Source organism: Crocodylus porosus, unplaced genomic scaffold (assembly GCF_001723895.1).
Source record: "Crocodylus porosus isolate Cpor-Errol unplaced genomic scaffold, CroPor_comp1, whole genome shotgun sequence".
In the NCBI taxonomy this organism is placed as follows: Eukaryota; Metazoa; Chordata; order Crocodylia; family Crocodylidae; genus Crocodylus; species Crocodylus porosus.
Window position 1 is genome coordinate 11,420,693 of NW_017728921.1, and position 13,297 is coordinate 11,433,989.

The window sequence follows — 13,297 nt, forward strand, 5'->3', positions numbered from 1 at the left end:
TCAGGAGGAAGAGCTGGATCTGGAATTCTCCAGGCAGCTGGGGGAGGCCTTGCGTGCAAAGGATGTTGTGGTCATGGGTGATATGAATTACCCTGACATCAACTGGGAGCAGCAGTCGGTCAGGTCTAGCCATTCACAAAGGTTCCTGACGTGTGTACAGGACTATACCTTGTGCAGGAGGTACACATCCCCACTAGGGAAAACGCCATACTGGATCTGGTGTTAGCCTCTGGGGACGACCTGGTGGGGGATGTGCTAGTACAAGGGAGGCTAGGGGACAGTGATCATGAAATGATCCAGTTTGCTATTCAGAGAAAGGTGGGGAGGGTTAATTAGCACAGCGCAAATGCTTGACTTTAGGAAAGCCAACTTCAGTGTGCTCAGGGCAATAGTCAGGGAGGCACTCAGAGCCCAGGGGCTAGCTAGTACGGGGGTCCAGGAAAGATGGTCCTTCCCTAAGGAGGCTATCCTTGCGGCGCAGCACGACACAATTCCTCTGCACAGGAAGGCGGGAAAAGGGTCCAAGAAACCTTCATGGCTAAGCGCGGATATCCAGGCTGGCCTGAGGGCAAAGAAAAAAAGCATACTGGCCATGGAAGCAGGGGGCAGGGACAAAGGAGGAGTACACCTCCCTGACCTGAGCTTGTAGGGATTTGGTAAGGGAGGCTAAAGCAGCACTGGAGCTTAGATTAGCTTCTGGGATTAAGGATAACAAAAGTCCTTCTTCAAATATATAGGTAGCAAGAAGAAGTACTGGGTAACATTGGACCCCTACGGGGCGGGGCGGGGCAGTTGGTGACGGACGCGCGAGAGAAGGCAGAACTCTTTAACAAGTTCTTTGCCTCCGTGTTCCTGTCCACTGACAATGGGGTGCTCTCGGGTGACAGCATAGAGAGGCCCAGGAAGAATGCGAGTCCCCCGACTGTTAGTTCAGACCTAGTTAAGGATTACCGGAGGGCTTAGATGTATCCAAGTCAGCGGGCCCGAATGGCCTTCATCTGCGGGTGCTGAGGGAATTGGCTGGTGTCGTTGTGGAGCCATTGGCACAGCTGTTTGAGGACTCCTGGTGCTCGGGCCAAGTCCCTGAGGACTGGAAAAGGGCCAGTGTGGTCCCTATTTTCAAGAAGGGGAGGAAGGAAGAGCCTGGCAACTACAGGCCAGTCAACCTCACTTCTATCCTGGGGAAGGTCTTCGAAAAAATTATCAAGGGCCACATTTGTGAGAGCCCTGCAGGGGAAGTGATGTTGAGGGGTAACCAACACAGGTTCTTGCCAGGCCGATCCTGCCTGACTAACCTGGTCTCTTTTTATGACCAGGTAACAAAGAGCTTAGATATGAAGGAGGATGTTGATGTCATCTTCTTGGACTTACAGAAGGCCTTCGACACAGTGTCCCACCCAATTCTGGTGGGCAAGCTGAGGGGCTGCGGCATTGACAAATGCAATCACATGGGTGGCAAACTGGCTCCAGGGGCTCACCCAGAGGGTGGTGGTGGACGGGTCAATGTTGCCTTGGGAGGGTGTGGGCAGTGGAGTCCCCCAGGGCTCAGTCCTTGGGCCAGTGCTGTTCAACATCTTCATTAGCGACCTGGACAAGGGTGTGGAGAGCACCCTGTTCAAGTTCACTGATGACACCAAGCGGTGGGATAAAGTGAATACACCGGCAGGCAGGGACCGCATCCAGGCAGACCTGGATAGGTTGGAGAGGTGGGCGGACCTGAACAGGATGCGGTTCAACAAGGACAAGTGCAGGGTGCTGCGCCTGGGGAGAGGGAACCAGCATTATGGTTATAGGTTAGGGGCTGACCCTCTTGGCAGCACAGAGGCAGAGAGAGATCTTGGAGTCATGATTGACTCCAGGATGAATATGAGTCGTCGATGCGATGAAGCAATAGGCAGAGCCAACCGCAACCTGTCATGCATCAACAGGGGCATCACTAGCAGGTCCAGACAGGTCTTGCTCCCCCTCTATGCAGCGCTGGTCAGGCCGCAGCTGGAGTACCATTTCCAGTTCTTCAAGAGGGATGTGGAGAACCTGGAGAGGGTCCAGAGGAGGCCACTCATATGGTCAGGGGCCTCCATGGCCAGCCCTGTGAGAAAAGAGGCTGAGGGACCTGGATCTCTTCAATCTCTGCAAGAGGAGACTGAGGGGGGATCTTGTGGCTGCCTACAACCTTATCAGGGGCCAGCAGCAGGGACTTGGGGAAAGTCTGTTCCCCAGGGCCCCCCTTGGAGTCACCAGGAACAATGGCCACAAGCTGAGGGAGGACGGGTTCGGGTTAGACATTAGGAAGAACTACTTCACTGTAAAGGTGGCCGGAGCCTGGAATAGGCTTCCCAGAGGGGTGGTGCTCTCACCTTCCCTGGAGATCCTCAAGAGGAGACTGGACAGGCACCTGGCTGGGGTCTTATGACCCCTGCCACCCCCAGTCCTCCTTCCTGCCCGTGGCGGGGGGTCGGACTCGATGATCTGTCTAGGTCCCTTCCCACTCACCGGTTCTATGATTCTATGATACCTTTTAAAGACACAAAACGTCACCACAAGGTCCATGTGTGATGTACAATGTCTTGGCCACTCTAAGGAGTGAACCAGAGCTGGAGAGACAAGCTGGTCTTGATGAAGACTTGTATCCTTTTCCAGTATAGCAATGCATATTCCAATATGCATTTACAGAAGATTACATTCAATGACATGTGATGTTTTGAGTGGTGGCTGCAACCAGATGCCAAGAGCATGGCCGCTGCCCCTCCACAATTACCTCTTAGTTTAGGCTGCCAGGCCAGCTGGGCTGTAGTTAAAAGCAGATTGAAACAGGAGGACAAGCTCTCACCACACCTCCCAAATAGCAGAGGGTGCTAGGAGTCCTGCTTACCAAAACCAAGAAAGGGGTGCAAGAGATTCTACTTTTAGCAAAAGAGGTCAAGCTGGGCTTTTTCCCACATCCAAGGATTTTATTTTTTACCTCTGCAGATGGGTCAATATTTATCCAACTGCCTTGCAGAGCCAGGTCCCAAAAGTGCATGCAAACTTCAGGGATATCACCTATCATTATATCATAAGTGATGGCAACTTCATTAACCACCGATCTGACATCAAAGAACATCAAATGCATGCATCAGCTGCTGTGATCCTAGAGCTCTCCAGGTTCTGCGCTACGTAACACCAAGTCAACAGCGAGTGAACTTCTAAGCCTTGGCAAGCACCTACATCTTTTATTGTTATTTTTTTTTGCCATCTCCTGCCTTCACTTCCCAGGGAGCAACTCTTCAAAATGGTACCAAATATCAAGTTCTTGCTCAGTTCAGATTTGGGGCTGCGCATACAACACTGGTGAAGTCCAGGGAACGGATCCCACCGACACCAGAAATTCTGTTCAACCTATTTTCCATGGAGCATTGAGAAACCTGGGACAGAGTCCTTGGCAGTGGAAATTCTGGCCAGAAGTAGGGGCAGTTAAAGCCGGCCAGCGCAGTTCAGAGAAAGAGCTGGGTCAGCTGCTCTGGGGACAAAGTTAGGGCACTCTGAAAACAGCCTTACTGGGCATTTTCTCTCAAGGGGACCTCTACACATATTAAAAGCTACCCTCCACAGGTGGAAACCCAGAGAAGGTCTGGTGCTGGAAACAGATGGACTGTCCCATCTAGCACTGAAGCAGGAGGTACAATTTGCAGGGCTGTGAGACGGATCCACATTCTAGATCAGAAGTCAGCCAACAGTCCCCAGTAAAAAATGATGGCGAGTACAGAGTCATAGCAGCTGCTCAGCATCGCACAATAAATGTCAGTGTGTGCCCTGCCAATACACAGTACCGAAAGGAAATCACCAGGGCGTGGAGAGAAGTCACCCCACGTTGCTCCTCTCCTGCTTCCCAGGATTTCCCCGCCCCCATCGCGAGTGCATCAGCTACAGCGACATGATTCTCAAAACAACAGACTTGTTCTGCGGTGGAGAAATTCCACTGGCCCCTCTTGTATTATTGCTGAAGTTACAGTAATTAAGCAAACCAGTCCAGAGCTTGGACAGAGCTGGCTCGCTTCCAGCATTTTTAAATGAAGCAAAGCTAGGCCCAGACACTTAATTAAATCTCAAATAAAAGGCAAATGCAGTTTGTTTCATCACCAAAGAGCCCGGCAGGCCAGGACTCCACTTCAAAAAGCCCCAACCAGAAAACACAAACATTTCAGTGACCACCTCTGAAGATGAGTATTTATTATTATTATCATCATCATCATCATCATCATCATCGGCTAGGCTTCTCTTTAATTGGTCTTTTTTTCCCCCTCAGTGGTGCTATCATTGACTCTGTCGTATTTTATGACTGTGGAGACAAGGCTTGGAAAGTACGGTGTCACAAGAAAAGGGCCAGTTTTCTTTGGCTCTGCTGCGTTTCTACTAAATACTCGCTATAACTATGGGGTTTTTTTAATTGCTCAGGCCCTCGATACATACATGAGGGACAAAGAGTGCACATATTTAAAGAAAGGCTCGGGAGAAGGGAAGTCTGGTAACATGACAGGTACATGCCAAGTATGCATTCGGGAAAGACTTGCGGACATTTCCAGCTAAGAGTTAACACGCTTCTTCCTACTTTATGCCTTCAGAGAATTCCACCCAAAAGACGAAGAAACAAATTAAGAAAAACCTCCAAAAACATCTCTATTCTTTTACATCCTCTATGCACGTGACTTTAGGGAGCTCAGTTAAAAAGACCCCATGGCTCTCAATCAGCAGTTCCACTCCCCCGCCCCTCCCGGCAAAATTAAAGTTCCTGAGAAGGTTTATTAGGTTCGTCTTCAGGGCATTGTTAGCATTTAACCTCAACTTCACAGGGAACTAGATGACATTACAAAAAAAAGGAAGGATTGCAGTTATTGTTCATGGCATTTATCTACCTGAACCCCTAGGTTATCATAGTGGGTCCACAGGGGCTTTAATGCTCTTACTCTAATTTCCATAGCTATGGATTTTGTGATTACAGCAGCATTCTGGAGAGGTGCGTTTAGCCGACCGTTGCAATAAGCTAGTCAATTCAGCCGAGCCAAAGTCGAAATCCCGGTGAGGAATTCTATTGTGTCATCTACTCTAATCTAGTCTTTATGGCTTTGCCCTTGTGTAAACACACTGCGTGTTCCCACGTGCAGAGACAAAATGTAGTCCTGCCTGTGTAGCTTCTTTGTCAGGGCTTCCACTCTCAGGAGCATGGTTTTTGCTCCCCGCCATGTCTCAGTGGTGCTGGACCTCACACCAGGCACTGTGCCTCCAAGGGAACCCTTTCAGCAGGATCTCCTTCCCCTAACCAGCCCAAATCTCCTGGCAGGGGATGGGGCTGTTAGCCCTACCTTGCCTAGCTGCCTCTGGGGAGTCAAGTGCAGCTCTTATGTCCCACCTGGGACTAAACACAGCTGGCTCCGAGTGTTACACTCTGTGCATCAAACTCTAATGCAATAGACTGAGAATAACTGACAGATGAGCAGCCTAAGCATAGGCTTGGCAGCCAGAGCTCTCCAGGGGCCAGTCTATCCTGAAACTGAACCCCTCCCTTACAGTTTCCCCACTTGTAACATTCACACAAGGAGCTAAATTCAGGGCTTACCATTAGTTTTGGCCCAAATGCTGAAGAGGGGATTAGCTTTATGTTAAGTGCTAAGACTCCTAATCTAATCTACTGAGAAGAAAAAGGATTTCCTAAAACACAGCAAGGGCTATTCCCATGCTTCATCACTCCATGCCGCCTTTCAGAGCAATGCAACAACGCTGTAATGAGAAAGAGTGAAAAAAAGATTTTGGCAGGAATTTTAAGAAGGGCCACAGGCACGTAGACAGCCCAAGCCCATTGACTTCTGCGGGGGGTTGCATGCTTAAGTCTTATAAAGTCCTTTGAAAACCCCAGCCTGGGTATCAACTGGACTCCAAATGTTCACTCGTGGTAGCTGTTATCCTGTATGAACCAGTCTAGAATTCAGGTCACGTGTTTGGGATAAGCTGCAACTGCAGACATTTCCCAAAGATGCTCCTTTTGGCTCAAATGACTCACTACCTTCAACCCCCTCTGTCTCACTAATGCATCTTTGTGACTCATTTGTCTGCTTCTCCCATCACCATGGCATACTGTCCTCAAACCGATCCTTCAGGCTAATCCTGATCCACTGCAATGTCATGAAACGTGAGTCAGAGTCTCTAAACATGGAATGTCTATCACTTCTCAGAAAACTCCACTGTTACCAATGATGCATTTAATTAAGAAGCCAAAGTTGAAGCTGAGTATTAAAGAAAAGGTCTTGTGGGATTTTTTTTTTTTTTTAGCTGCTTATTTATTTGTTTGTTTTAGAGAAGACAATTATGATGAAACATGCAATACGTTCGGAGAGAACATGGAAGCCTGCATGTTTAACACAGTAACTTCTGTAGAGATTAAGAAAATATTTCTCTTCCTAATTAGTGTCAAGAGTTGTGCTTAAGTGTCAGCTCCTGCATGACTGCTTCACACTTTGAACTCCCTGTAAGCCTATAAAAACACAATTTCTGTTCTGTAGCTTAACATAGCAAAAGCTAAATTGCCTCCTGGACAGAAAGAAAATGGCTGGAGCTCAGATGGATTTAACTGAAAAACAACTCTTCATTCACCAGTGCAGGCATGAATGAGCAAAGCCCTGCAAGTACACCTGATATACTTGCTTCAGAGGCAGGAAAAGACCTATGATCTGTAGACTGAGTGCAGCCGGGCTTTCCTCAGGACAGCTCCCATGATTCACCAGCATGGGGCAGGTGTTCTGGGCAAAACCTGGACCAGTCTTTCAAGGAACTACCCAATTTATCGTTAAAATCTCCCATTCACAAAGCAAACAGGGGAGCTATGTGCCCTACTAAGACTCGATCTGGATGGGTACTGAAAATGTTGACCTGATTTACAGTTTTGGCTGACAAAACTCACAGCTTTGTAGAGCCAGCGTGAGAAAGTAATGAATAACTGAAGGGAAGCAATAGGATATAACTCGAAGTGGACATGTCTACACAAAACGCTTTACTGCACAGTAGCATAAATTACTGCTCAGTAAGCATGTGCGTCTACACATGGACATGCTTATTGCTCAGTAAACCTCAGTAATCGCGAGTAAATTTGCTACAATTTGCTTTTGATTAGTAACAGTGCAGTAGCACTCACATAACTGCCTAACCGGGAGCAAATCTACTCCTGGTCAGCCAGCCACTGGAGGCGGAAAATTGCTCCCTTCCCCTAGGAGCTGCCTTCTGCTGCCACCGGAGCCCAGCCAGGGACTATGTCCCCCTGCCCTGGGAGCTCCAAGCCCCCCGCTCCAAGACTGAAATCGGGGAGCTGGGGGCTGGGAGACGCTTAATGCCCAGCACCAGCTCCACGACCACAGAGCCAGTGCTGGTAGATGAGGATCTCCCAGCAGTGGTCCCACCACCGCGGAGCTCGGGCTGGGAGATAAGGGTCTCCCAGCCTGAGCCCCACCACCACGGAGCTCGGGCTGAGATAATGATCTCCCAGCACCAGCCACTCGATTGCAGAGCTGGCCCTGGGAGCCCCCCACTGGCAGGGGCTGGGGGGCCTGTTCCCCACCCAGCTCTGCGCTCATGGGAACAGGTCCCCAGCCTCTACCCCACAATCACAGAGCAGGGGCTGGGAACTATCCTGGCCAAGGGCACGTCCCAGCCCCATGCCCCGACTGGATGATCAAAGCACAGGGCTTAAAAAGAGCTACAGGGGTGGGATATGTCCTAGCCTTCTGCCCTGATCTGCATCCCCTGCAGCTCTTTCCAAGTCCCCTGCCCCAGCAGCAGACAGCCCCTGGGGACAGGGTGTAATGTCCTGCTAGCCCCTGGCTAGCACCCAGGAGGAGCCTGGTGGCAGCAGGGGCCCATTGCAGGGCCTGAGGAAGCAGGAGCCATTAGCAGCAAATTTGATCCTACTTCCCTGCATGTGCCTGCCTGCCTGGGAGTGCTTGCTTACACGTAGTTTACTCGCAAGTAAACTGATCCCATATTAAATGCATGTGTAGACACGCTCAGTGAGAAATGATAAAAGCCAACCATGCAAGCATTATAATTCCTTTGAAATAAGATTGGTCTTACTGATTTATTTACTAGTGTAGTGACACTCCCTTCCACAAACCACTGCCCAGCATTTGGAGACTGAGGACTCCAGTACAAGGCACATTATCATTAATCACTTATATAATGACTATGAATGTATACAAGGTAACAAGTCTGTGCCAGGTTGACTCTATCTAATGGACCAAGCAAAGACAAGACAGAATGCATGATCCTTAGAGCTGAAAAGGTGGGATGACTTGTAAGTGTACAGTCAACCATGCAATTAAGTCTCTTTCCATTTTATACTATCTTATGTCAAGATCACAGTAGGAGACGGAGGTTCATAAATCTTGTAGAAACAAACGATCAGCTTGGAGCAAGCCAATTTGTACCAGTTGAAGATCAGGTCCAGTGTCTCCCAGGCAGGGAACTAAGGGCCATGCCACTTTGGTATGATACGAGTGCATTTAGTAGATGTCCTACTGCTTGAATGTGTGGTTTCTGACATTTTGAGTGTATTTAACATACTCTAAGTTATAACTTTTTGTGCAAGTATAATCTGCAGATTATAATAAGTAACATGTGTTTAGCTATCATTAAACCACCCCACCGAGGTAATATAAACAACTTATGGTCGCCCCCCTGCCATGACATCAGCCAAGGACTCCTGTCTTGTGCCAAGCTTCCAGGTGGGACAAGGAAAGCCACGCATCGAGAGGAAAGATCCTGGATCTGTCAAGTTCCTCCAGGATCAAGCTGAGAGCAGTTCTGGAGGGTCCTGGAGCTAGAAGCAACAATCAGTTGATTGTTGCTCCCTGCCCTGACATTACCCTGGATTCAGTTCAAGACACCAGTACAGTGTACGGGCTGGGACCAACACCCAGTAAACCAGGCATGTCAGAGATTGCGGTAAACGTTACTGTGCGACAGCTCAGAACACGTTCTAATTTAATCCTGCGCAGATTTGACATGTCGTAAAGTGTTCTGTATGACAAGGCCCAAAGGATGACGTGTGCCTGTACATCTAGAACAAGCTCCAGGATGTACTCAACTCCTACATAACCAACACAGCGAGGCAGAGGATACACATGCATTAAAGTTAAGCGAGGATAAAAGTATTTACAGGATTAAGGCTGAACATAGTATGTGAGACCATTAGAAAAGTAAGCAGCTCTGTCACAATACAGCAGCTCTTTCATTTGCATCCAGAAGTGACTTCAAGCAGGTGTTATGCTGGCTTCCCTACTGGATATGCAACTTGCTAATTACCAGATCTGTCTCAGGACTGTTGGCACTAATTAACACTGCAGTCTAATTTATCAGAAATTTGAAATTCCACTGAACAATTTTTGCTCAGCCTTTTCCACTGTGCACAATGTAACTTTTTAAAATCAGTAGCATGATTAATAGCACTGACTCTGGCAGACTTTGATTGCATTCTATTAAGAAGATTTTACTACTGCTATCCCCCTTTCCTTTAATTTTACTTTCAACAAGCACAGTTTTCCCCCAGACTATAGCATTAAATGCTTTGGATGTATTTCCCAGCAGGAGCACTGCTACTTTTTGCCTGGGCAAGGTCTTACAGGGATCTGAAATGGAACAGGAAGTAGGTACAGGCACTTCCACACCCCACACAAGGTGGGTACTAGTAGCTGTAGACCCCTGGTACTTTGCTTCCACTCCACCCTGCATGCACTTTCAAATTTAGAGAGGTTTCTTAGGGACATGTTGCATGTTATGGGCATTGGCCCATGTGGTACGTAGGACTGAAAGGGTACTCTGTCTAGGGGCACGTGCCCACCAGTGCTTGGGATGACCTCTCCTCTGACCTTCGGCCATTGCAACAGCTGCTGCAGAGAGATCCCCACTGCCCTGCGCTGCATGGGGAGGGGCTCTGAGGCCCTAATCACTGTTTTGGGCCCCCCGCTACAGAAAGGACATGGACAAGCTGGAGAGGCAATGACAATGGTTAGGGGGCTGAGCCATGTGACTTTTAAGGAAAGGCTTTGCTTATTTAGTCTGGAGAAGCGAGGACAGAGAGGATTTAATAGCAGCCTTCAACTACCTGAAGAGGGGATGGAGCTGGACTATTCTCCACTGTGGCAAAGGACAGAACAAGGAACAATGGCCTCAAGCCGCAGCCAGGGAAGTTGAGGTAAGATATTAGGGAAAACGTTCTCACTGGGAGGGTAGTAAAACACTGGAACAAGCTACCCAGAGAGGCTGGGGAATTTCCATCTTTGGAGGTTTTTAGGACCCAGCTAGACAAAGCCTTGCTTTGGATGATCTAATTGGGGCTGGTCCTGCTTTGAGCAGGGGGGTTGGACGAGATGACCTCTTGAGGTCCCTTCCGACCCTCATTTTCTGCAATTCTATGATCTGCGGGCCTGATTTTTCACAGGCGCTGAACCATTCCTCCTACAGACAAGAGGCACAGCTGTCCAGTGCCTCTGGGAACCAGCCTCATGTTACCTGTACTGCTGATGACATTTACCTGCTTAAAACCCTTTTGTTTCCACAAATTCTGAACAGAAGAGACTCAAAATGAAATTCTTGGGTGAACATATTCTCCCTCAAACACTGAAACATTTGCAACTCTATTTTATATCACAGGAAGAGTCTCCTATTTGGAGGGGATAAAAGAACAGGATGCTTTAGGCTGCCTTTTGGCTCTCTGCATCTTCCAAAACCTGCTGCAGAGTAATTAAACAGAAGGGAAAGCATCCTTGCCAGACAGCCTGAAAGCCCATGAAGAGTGATATTAACTGCATCCAAAAGGGAGAGGAGTGGGATTGGATTCACCCAGAGTGATGTTATTTTACCTCTGACTGCTGCACTGGTAAATAAGAATAAATATGAATGCAGGGAGTTTTAACTAAGGTAACTTGCCATGGCCCAGGAGAACACAAGTGTCACCTGCTTTTAAACAATTGTCCTTCCAGATGGATGCTTTTTTGCCTCTCCTTGCAGGTTCACCATAATCCCTAGCCTGCAATTAATTATTTAGGTGCTTTGTTAGCTAGCTGTGTTTTTCACTGCTTAAATTATTCAAATCCAAGCAACTAGGGTATTATCCAAACATGCACCACTGAGGTTTATAGCGAATATATCTTTAAATGATTTCAATACAATTCAATGAGAAAAATCTTTCACCAGCTAGGGGAAACTCAAGTGCTCCTGAATCCTAAGCCAGTGGAAACCTCACCCACCTGAGAAGATTTTTGGAAGAGGTGGGGGTAGGAAAAAACATCCGTCTCCCAAAGGGATTGTCCTTACCTGGAACATTAGATACAGGTGTCTTCCAACCCTTTATGGGCTTGCTCTAGCTTGATGATAAAGTAGCTGAGGGCAAAGTATGGTCCACTACGTAGTTAAGCTATATAACCCAATTTTCAAAGCTTCAAAATACCCTCTATATCCTTTGAAGTCAGTGGGAGCTGCAGGTTCTCTGAACCTCTCAAAACCAGATGCTGGGAGGCTAGAACAAAAGTTGGAAGCCAAGAAGTGGGGGAGTGTTGGAGCTATTGATTAAGTCTGACCTCAGGCAAAGCAAAGATTAACCAGGGCCGTGCTGCCCATTGTACCAAGTGGCTTATGTGTCAGGTATTTGTATTACAGTGACCCCACAGGTTCCCTGTGATCAGAGTCTTTCTAAGCCAGTGAGAGGCACCCAAGAGCTTTGAATCTAAATGGGGAAGATAAGCAAAAGCTGATGGAAGTGCAACCACCCCCATGTCTCACGCCTCCATTCCATACCTGGAGGGACCGTTGCCCAGTATGTGGCACAGAGGGAGATCTCCCTAGTCACGTGCCATTTCCTTCAGCTCAGGACCAGCATACAAGTTAATCACAGGGTTATGTAAATGAGGGAGCACCAGGTCCAGTAGCCAGACCACTAAAAAGTCACCCCTTCTGAATAGCCCATTACTGGAAAGTGAGGCAAATGGGCTAAATTCTGCTTAGCTTGCAAGCTCTTCCAGCCAAAAATGGCCTTTTTTCTAAACTGCATGAAAACCCCTGCCCAATAACTAGCGCTGTGCGAAATGGCTATGTTTCGTTCTAGTTTCAGATTCAGCCATTGCAACAGTGCGGGGAGCGATCTCCATTGCCCTGTGCTGTATGGGGGGCGGGGGCTCTGCTGTGAGCACCCAGAGGCCCTGATCAACACTGCTGCAGCTGGTGAGTGCTGGGCATTTTTACAAAAAAAAAAATTTTAAGTGCCAGGAGGCTGGGGGATGGAGCCGGGCAGGGCAGCCATACAGGTTTCTCTCATGGCTCCTCCAGCTGTGCCTGCCTCCGCTCCGGCGGGGGGAGCCGCGGGAGAAGCCCCCATGGCTGCCCTGCCTGGCCCCAGCCTCTGTGCACTTTACAAGGAGGGCTGCAGGGCTGTATCAGACTCTTCCCAGGGGGCACTCCCGAAACATTTCTGAAATATTTAGGGTGGTTTTGTTTCATTTTCGCGATATTTCAGAGCCTTCCGTTTCATTTCAGATTCGGTGTTTTGGGCCGAAACACCTCCAAAACAAAACAGCTGCCAAAATTTTGCACAGTAACTGCTATTTCACTATAAATCCACCCCCAGCACTGCTCAGTGAGACTTCTTCAACTTCTGTGGGCTTTGAGGACAAAGACAATGAAGTGCTGCTCTTAGACATGCAGTTAGCGGGTGTCTGCTATAGGAACAAAGGCAAGCTGAAGGCACAAAGAGATTCAGCATCACTACCTTCACTCCCACCTGCATGACTATAATAAGCACACTTGGACAAGCCAGCTCGGGACAAGTTGCAACAGCTAGAGCCCTGGGGACTCATTTCCTGGTGTGCATTAGACAGGTACCTTGAAAGCCTGATACAGAGTTTGCATCTCTTAGAAAGTTTGGGTGAGTTTTCAAATTCTCAGTGCCCATCTGCACATCACTAAACCCACATGCTTTTTCCCCCGGCCCCGCTATGCTACTAAGAGGGATTTTATACTTTACAATTACACCTACAACGGGCAAAATTGGGAAAAGCCAGATGGTGCTTCACCAACTGTTGCACAGCTGGCCATACAGAAGGCAGCTGGGGGAGACACCATGCTCATAACAGACAGGGAGCAGAGTGAGGAAATGTATTTTAATTTAACCCCAGGACTTGTTCAAGTCCGCTGGTCCGGACGATCTTCACCCTGGGGTTCTACAGGAACTGGCCGAGCTCATTGCGGGACCCCTGGCGCGGCTCTATGAGCACTCGTGGTGCTC